The sequence below is a fragment of the Nomascus leucogenys genome, chromosome 14 (assembly GCF_006542625.1).
Source record: "Nomascus leucogenys isolate Asia chromosome 14, Asia_NLE_v1, whole genome shotgun sequence".
Taxonomy (NCBI): Eukaryota; Metazoa; Chordata; class Mammalia; order Primates; family Hylobatidae; genus Nomascus; species Nomascus leucogenys.
In genome coordinates, this window is record NC_044394.1 from 83,142,801 (window position 1) to 83,151,981 (window position 9,181).

Here is a 9,181-nt window from a genome sequence, read left to right on the forward strand (position 1 = left end):
TGGACCTACCAACTCAGAAAGCCTGGAGGTGGGTGGGGACCAGCCATCTTTAGCAAGCCACTTCCAGTTGATTCTGCATAGACTTCTGCATTAGCCCCAGCAGGTGAGAACCACAGTGTTAGCCCCAATCTTTCTAACCCTAGTTTCACAGGGATTGTGATTTAGGTGGTCTGGAAAGGGACTCCCAGTAAAACAGAACCAGCAGGATGTGAGTGTGTGTGTGTGTGTGTGTGTAAACTAGGACACACACACATAGAGAGAAACAGACAGAGGTTTTAATCTAAAGAATTGGCTTATGTGATTGTGGGGCCTGGCAAATCCCACATCTGCCAGGCAGGCCAGCAAGCTGGAGACCCAAGGAAGAGCTGGCATTGCAGCTCGAGTTGGAGGCAGTCTGGAGACAGAATTTCCTCTTTCTTGGGGAACTTTGGTCTTTTTCCCAAGGCCTTCAACTGATTAGATGAGGCCCACCCACGCACCCACATTATGGAGAGTCATCTGCCTTACTCAACGTCTACTGATTTTAATGCTAATCTCATCTAAAATATACCTTCACAGCAACATCCCAATGGTGGTGAACCAAGTGTCGGCACTGTGGCCTGGCCAAGTTGACACACTAATGGAACCACCCTGGCTGGGCAGCAGGGAAGCAAGGCCGTGGAGGCCTCCCTCCTGGTGCACATTCTTTCTGAATGGGGTCAACGAAACAAAGAGGCTGCCCCTCCCCGGCCACATCTCACGCAGCCCCCGCTCCTCTCCTCACTGTCACTGCTGACAGGTGTTGCGTGGAGGGAGACAATCTGTACAGCACCCTTGTTTGGGGGTTTTCACCCTGAAGGTGCCTTCCTAGCTTCTCCCTGGGAGCACTAAGCCTTGTGTGACCCTCTACCCTCAGCTTTGCTTCGAGGGTACTGCAGGCCCCCTGTTGGATCGTGTGTGGATGGATAGAGAAAAAGAAACAGGGCCACCCCGCACATGGAAGATGGGAGGGGGAATGGAGAGCTCCAGGATTAGAACAGATGGAGCACCCTGCATGGTGCCATAGGTAGGGCGCCCTGCATGGTGCCATAGGTGGAGCGCCCTGACATGGCGCCACTAATAGAGCACCCACAGCAAAGCCACCCAGCCAGGCTCCTTAGACCCCTGCAGAACCTTCTTCACCAAGCCCTGCCCTTCTGTGTCCCCTTGCTCCTCAGCATATTGTGATGTATGTCAGGTTAGCCTCTTTCCCGGCTTCAGGGTGAGGGCAGGCGGGGGAAATTGTGCTGCTGTTGTAGGATTCACAGAGGCAGCCTGAAGGAGATGGAAATTCTGGGAGACACTCCCAGAGGAAAGCTCTGGGTGAAGCAGGTGCTGAAACGGGGTGGCCCTGCCCCACTGGGGCTGAGGCATCGCTTCTGGGACATCTGAGGTCACCAGGTGATGGTGACAAGATGGACAGGGACGGACTTCCACACCTGCCTGGGTGCTGCTTTCACAGGTCCCCCCTGGAATGAGCACCGAGAAGGAGCAATGTGCTTTGTTTTTCAAAATGTACATGGATTTCATTTAAAGGGCTGCCCTTGTTGACATGATGTCCTGCTAACTTTAGGAAAGGAGATGGTCATGACAGTAATGGTAGCTGATGGGGTTCAGGGTTTGTTTTTTTCTTTAACGCCCTTATATGACATTAAAAAAAAGTTGTCAGCCCTTTGTTGGTTCTCCAGTTTGGAGGGAAGAGCAGTGAACATTAGAGTCCTTACAATCCGAAAGCCGGGCAAACCACTGATTTAGGTTCTAGAACCTTCACCTGGAGTGATTTCATTGATTGCTGTTTTTAAAGAAGGATCTTGGGGTTTAATTCCTTTGCATCTTTTCTCAACCTTGGCCACTTGAGCTAGCCAACTCTTGAAGGCCAGAGTAAATGGAGGGCCTGCCTTCCCGTCATGGCACCATCACACACAGCAATAGGAAGTGATGAAGAACCCACAGCCTGGCAGGAGCTGGGCAGAGACTGTGAATAAGGCATCATTACACACCACCCAAAGTTACCTCTGGGTAACTCATACGGCAAAAGAAAAGTACACAGTGACCACTGCCCTACTCTGTTTTTTTCTGCAATCTCCTCCCAGGCTCTTTTTATACAATTTAGGAAGAGAAATATACAGGTTCCTGTCCTTGTGAGGAAACCATTCATGTAGTTTGGCGTCCTCAGCCTAATCATTAGGTTATCTCTGCTTCCCCTGTCCAGTGTGCAATGATCGGGTCAGGATGGGCACAGACCCAAGCTGGGCCAATCAGATCACACCTTGGGGCTTCTGTTTAAGCTTTGGGAATAGACACGCTTTCTGTTTCATGGGGTGCAGTAGCCCTGAGAACAGTGTAAGCCTAGAGCCGCCAGTGGCCGCCTTTGCTACCCTGTGGTGTGAGCCTGCTGGATAGTAAAGACAGTATAGACGAAAGAGCTGAGAGGTGGAGTGAGAGCTTTGATAGCATTGTTTGAATCTCTACTTTCCATCATGCCTGAAGCTACCTGCACTCTGGGACTTCTCAGTGTATTTCCTTAAAGCAGTTTGAGTTTAGTTTTGATCATTTATACTCCAAAATATTCCTGAAAACCGCTCCCTAACATTTTATGCTCTTTCTTTCTACCAAAACTCAGAAGCCCTTTGCATGAGTGTCATTGGAAATCCACTGACCCAAATGCCATAGGCTGAACTTAAGCCATTATCCTTAACACATTCAATTCCATATAAGAAATTCTTCCCTGAAATCAATCAGGGACCAACTTTAGGACCAGCTTGGGGTCATCATGGCTGTGAAAAGAACAGCCTGACTTTATTAATTTGTTCTGATGAGGAACTTCCTCTTGAACTAATTTGCACCTAGATGGGCAATTTAGTTAACTCCATTCGCTTCTGTTTCTACATCTGTAAGATGAGGGATGGAAGTACCAGTATTGCAGGATTGTTCAGTTTTGCTCAGTTCAGTTCAATCTCTTTCCAAACAGCTCAGGTCGACACAGCTCATCCAGTTCCACTCCCATGCAGGAGGGCCTCACGTGACTTAAACTGTACTTAAACAATCTCCTTCCTCACCTAATCATGGCTCAGGCTGGGCCAATCACACTCCCTTTCCAAGGAACCGGGCACTGTGTTACAGGATCTCTACTTTAGGGAAACCAGGATGCATCCGTGTGAAAGGCCCAGTGAATGGAGCAAAGGTGTAGAGAAAAGCAGAGAAAGACGTGTAAGGACAGGGTCCCACACCTGTGAGGCCCAGGAGATCTCCCACTTTGGGACCCAGGAGGTATCTCAATATATGTCCACTAAAGAGCCCTTTGGGCCTCTAGCTAGCTGGAGATGTTTCTTTCTTTTCTTCTCTTCTCTTTTTTTTTTTTTTTTGAGATGGAGTCTCGCTCTGTCGCCCAGGCTGGAGTGCAGTGGCGCGATCTCAACTCACTGCAAGCTCCACCTCCCGGGTTCACGCTATTCTCCTGCCTCAGCCTCCAGAGTAGCTGGGACTACAGGCGCCCGCCACCATGCCCAGCTAATTTTTTGTATTTTTAGTAGAGATGGGGTTTCACCGTGTTAGCCAGGATGATCTTATCTCCTGACCTCGTGATCCACCCGCCTCGGCCTGCCAAAGTACTGGGATTACAGGCGTGAGCCACCGTGCCCGGTGGAGAGGTTTCTTTTTATTACTCCTAAAAAGCAGCAGCCAACCCCTGAGGATAGTTTTTAGCTGAAAATCACTTCCTGTTTCTATGTGATCCTGTGGAAGCCCCAGTCCACTCCTCTGTGAAAAGGGCTATCAAAGTTGCTTCACCTCAGAGGATTAGAGCTCAGTTGGGATAATGGATGTGGAAAGGAATCTTAAACTTAGATGACAATAATTTCCTGTAGGAACAGTTGCAATTTATTGGACCCACTTACTCTTCTTTTGAGCTTTTGTACCAACAGGCAAGCATCACGCTCCTCTCCTTGTGATCTCTACACAGATCTTACCTCTTGAGGTTACTCACAAGGAGCCAGCCAGCTGGCCTGAGCCAGCTCAGGAGACTGAGCCGGGTGTAGGATAACGAACGGTTCAAAGAGGTCCTTTTCTGATGCAGAATGTCCTTGCTACTACCCTGAAATTCCATAATTACAGGTTGATTTCCTTATGACTTGAAAACACACTTGAATTAAAATGCAGACTAGGCAAAGAGTCCTTAGATTTGACACCAAAATCATGACCCACAAAAGGAAAGATGATATATTAGCCTGCTTAGGCTGCCATAACAAAATACCTTAGACTAGGTGGCTTAAACAACAGCAACGTATTTTCTCAGAGTTCTGTAGGCTAGAAGTCCAAGATCAAGGCCCGACAGGGTTCAGTTTCTGGTGAGGGCTCCCTTCCTGGCTGGTAGACAGCTGCTTTCTCACAGTGTCCTTGTGTGAGAGAGAGAGAGCTCTAGTCTCTATTTTGTTTTATTGATTTTTTTCTTGAATAAAATCAATTTTAACATCCATTATAAAAACTTTAAATCTACAATAGGGTCAAAATAAAATGTATAAAACCTCCTTTGCACTCCCCTCATTTAGTTCTACTCCACGGAATTAAGGATTGTTAATATTTTCTTGTTTATCCTTTCAGAACTCCATTTATTGGTGAGAATGGTGTCATATAAAATGTCTTAGCCAGGTGCGATGGCTCATGCTTGGATTCACAGCATTTCTGGAAGCCAAGGTGGGAAGATCGCTTGAGGGCAGGAGTTTGAGACCAGCCTTAGCAATACAGAGAGACTCCATCTCATATGTGTTTTCTTATGCTTTCTCTTGGACATTTCTTTGTTATATTTATTCCTGTTTTTACAAAACCATTGACTTATCTGTTTATGTGTCATGCCAAATTCAAATGAGACTGATAGACTCTCCTATTGTGGGGCACCTGTTTAACTTAAACTTTGCCTAGAGAGTGTCCATGAGGGATTTGCTGACTAATCTTTTCTTGGGATACTGTTTCTGTTTCTCACTTCCCTTTTCCATTTTTTTTCCGGTTCATCTTCCAGCTCCTTTTCATTTTCCTCTTCTTTTTATTGCTCTCTCCTCCTGCTTCTCCTCCTTCTCTACATTTCTGCTTTCCCTTTCGTTCATCTTCACTGCAATTTCCATTTGATTGTTCTGGATTTTGATCACAAGGCATAGCTGGTTGTTTCTGTATAAAAAGATTTGAATTATCAGGGGCTTCTGAAGTATCAGGATCGCTCTCCACATTGAAAAAGTTTCTTCTCCCACTTCCTGGACACCGTCCTTTCCTGGGCTTCCTCAAAGTCAATGGCTGCTCTTTCAAAGCTTTCTTTGTTGCTCCTCTTTCCCCTCTCTTCTTCTTGTAAGAGCACCAACCCTATGGGATTAAGGCCCTACCCTTATGACCTCATTTAACCTTTATCACCTCCTCTCAGGCCGAAACAGAGTCACACTGAGTCTCATTGGGAGTTAGAGCTTCAACATACGAATTTTTGAAGGACACAATTCAGTTCATAGCAGATTGATATATTCGACCTTATCTAAATTTAAAACTTTTGCTCTGCAAAAGACCTGTAAGGAGGATGAAAATACTTGCTATAGACTGGGAGAAAATATTTGCAACCTACATATCTAACAGAGAACTTGTATCTAGAATATATGAATCTCACAAAACTCAACAGTAAAACAAATTCCAATTAAAATATGGGCAAACATTCTGAACAAAATTTTAGCCAATTGACTCTAACAATGTATAAATCCCATGACCACATGGCATTTATTCCACATATGTACAGCTAGCTCAATACTTGATAGTCAATGTGATTCACCATATCAACAGGCCAAAGAAGAAAAACATTTGACGACTTCAACACCCATCAATGATCGAAGGCACTCAGTACATTAGGAATAAAGGGGAACTTGCTTGATCTCATAAAGAGCATCTGCAAAAACCTAGAGCTAACATCATACTCAATGGTGAAGGATTGAATGCTGTCCTTCTAAGATGGGAACAAGATAAGGATGCCTGCTCTCACCACTCTTATTCAACAATGCACTGGAAGTTTTAGTCATGCAATAAGGGAAGAAAAAGAAATAAAAGTCATTTAGAGTAAAAAAGGAGAAGATAGAAGTGTCTTTATTTGCAGACAGTATGATTGAAATCCCAAGGAATCTGCAAAACAAAACAAAACAAAACAAAAACCTCATAGGACTAATAATTGAGTTCAGTAAGATCACAGGATACAAGATCAACACACAAACATCAATTGCATTTTTATATACTGACAATGAACAAGTGGAAACCAAAATTTAAAAATGCAACATAATTAATAATTGCCCAAAGAAAGGGAAATAGTTATCAAACAAATCAAGCAAAGCATACACAGTATCCTTACGCTGAAATTACAAAGTGCTGATGAAAGAAACCAAAGAAGACCTAAATACTTCGGGAGACGCCAGCTGTGGTGGCTCATGCCTGTAATCCCTGCACTTTGGGAGGCTGAGGCAGGAGGATCGTTTGAGCTTAGGAGTTTGAGACCAGCCTGGGCAACATAGAGAGACCTCGTCTCTACTAAAAACATATTTTTTAAAACTTAGCTAGCCATGGTGGCGGGCACCTATAGTCCCAGCTACTCGGGAGGGTGAGGTGGCAGGATTGCTTGAGCCTGGGAGGTCAAAGCTGCAGTGAGTCATGATCATGCCACTGCAGCCTGGACAACAGAATGAGACCCTGTCTCAGAAAAAGAGAAGAAATTGATAAATTGAATCTTATCAAAATTAAAAGCTTTTCTTGTAAAAGCTTATGTTAAGAGGACAAAAAGACAAGCTACAGATTGGGAAAAATTATTTGAAAATCACATATTAGACAAAGGACTGGTATCTAGAATACATAACAATTCTCAAAACTCAATAATCCAATTAAAAAATGGGAAAAAGACATGTAACAGACATTTCACTGAAGAGGATGTACAGATGGGAAACAAGCATGTGAAAAGATATTCAACATCATTAGCCATTAGAAAAATACCAATTAAAAGTACAATGAGATAGCATTACATACCTACCAGAATGGCTAAAATAAAATATAGTGATAACACCAAATGCTGCTGAGGATGCAGAAAAATCAGACCACTTATACCCTGCTGGTGGAAACGAAAAATAGTACAGCCATTCTGAAAAATAGTTTGTCAGTTTTTTGGTTTTTGTTTTGTTTTGGTTTAGTTTTTTTGAGACAGATTCTCACTCTGTCCCCCAGACTGGAGTGCAGTGGCACCATCATGGCTCACTGCAGCCTCAACCTCCTGGGCTCAAGTAATCCTCCTGCCTCAGCCCCCCATGTAGCTGGGACTACAGGTGTGTGTTACCATGCCCAGCTAATTCTTGGATTTTGTTTGGGTAGGGACAGGATTTTGCCATGTTGCCCAGGATGGTCTTGAACTCCCGGGCTCAAGCGATCTGCTCGTCTCTGCCTCCCAAAGTGCTGGGATTACAGGCATGAGCCACCATGCCTGGCTATCAGTTTCTTTTAAAGCTAAAAATGGACTTATCTAGCAATTACACTCTTGGCCCTTTATCCCAGAGAAATTTTCATTTCAAAATCTTATGTTTTTACAAAAATTTATACACAATGTTGATAGCAACTTTATTTATTATAGCCAGAAAAGCTGGAGACAACCAAAATGCCTTTTAATAATCTATTAAACTGTGCTACGTCCATACCATGAAACACCATTCACCAATAAAAGGGAGAAACTACTCATACATGTGGCAAGTTGGATGGATCTCAGTGGAGTTATGCTGAGTGAAAAGAGCCAGTCTCAAAAAGTTACTTATCATGTGATTCTGTGTATACAATATTTTTGAAATAATAAAATTGCAGAGCTGGAGAACAGATTTGTGGCTGTCAGGGGTTTGGCAAGATGAGAGGGGAGGAGGAGGCCATGGCTAAAACAGGATAGCATAAGGGATCCTTGTATTTTATATTCTGACTGTGGTGCTGGTCATACGAACTCACATTGCATAGAACTAAGTATACACACACACACACACAACTGCATGCATGTAAAAGTGGTGAAATTCGAAGGTCAAGGTACTGCATCAATGCCAGTTTCCTAATTCTGCTATTATACTATAGTAATGCGAGATGTTACCACCGGGGAAACCAGGTGAAGGGTGTGTTGCTTCTTTTTTTTTTTTTTTTTTTTTGAGATGGAGTCTCGCTCTCTCATCCAGGCTGGAGTGCAGTGGCATGATTTCGGCTCACTGCAACCTTCCCCTCCCAGGTTCAAGCGATTCTCCTGCCTCAGCCTCCTGAGTAGCTGGGATTACAGGTGCGCACCACCACATCTGGCTAATTTTTGTATTTTTAGTAGAGATGGGGTTTCACCATGTTGGCTAGGGTGGTCTCTAGCTCCCAACCTCAAGATCCACCTGCCTTGGCCTCCCAAAGTGCTGGGATTACAGGCGTGAGCCACAGTGCCCATCCGTGTTGCTTCTTATCACTGCATGTGAATCTACAGTCATCTCAAAAATAAAAAGTTTTTTTTTAATGTGGTTACCCCCAGAAAAAAAAAATTCCATATAAGTGTACAGATTCCTTTCCACATCCATTACCCCAACTGCTTCCATTCCTGGGAGGTCAAGCAGTCTTGTTAGCCCATTTTGCAAGAGAAAACTAGGACCAAAATGGTTAATATGGCCAAGGAAAGATCATATCCTTGGTTCTGTGACTGGTTCTCTTCAATAGCTGTAGATGGAGCATATTATCTCTATTTTACCTATGAGAAAACTGAGTCTCAGAAATAGAAAATGTCCAAGTTTATACACCTAGAGTACAAAACAGAGGTCTTTTGGCTGTAAACTATAGAAACTAAAGCCAAGCTGGGTTAAGGCAAAAAGGTGGCATTGGCTCAGGTAGTGGAAAGTCATGGGTTTCAGGCACAGCTTGACCCAAGTACTAAAACCATGTAATTGGGATTCCACCTCTCAATTTTAGCCCTGCTTTCTTTTGCATTGGTTTTATTCCTAGGCAGGCTTTTCCCAAACAATGGCAAAGATATTTTACATTCCACCAACTTAGCAAACCATAAGAAGAGTCCCTCTTCCAATACCTACAGAAAGGTCCTAAATTGATTCTGACTTTTCTGGCTTGAGTCACATACCCAGGAATACAGACAATTGTAAGTGGCCTG

At 44.0% G+C, this 9,181-nt stretch overlaps 1 pseudogene; it reads right to left on the minus strand.

The window, feature by feature from the left end:
- Positions 1-4,728: 4,728 nt before the first annotated feature.
- LOC100600093 lies at positions 4,729-8,457 on the minus strand (annotated as a pseudogene).
- Positions 8,458-9,181: the final 724 nt, after the last annotated feature.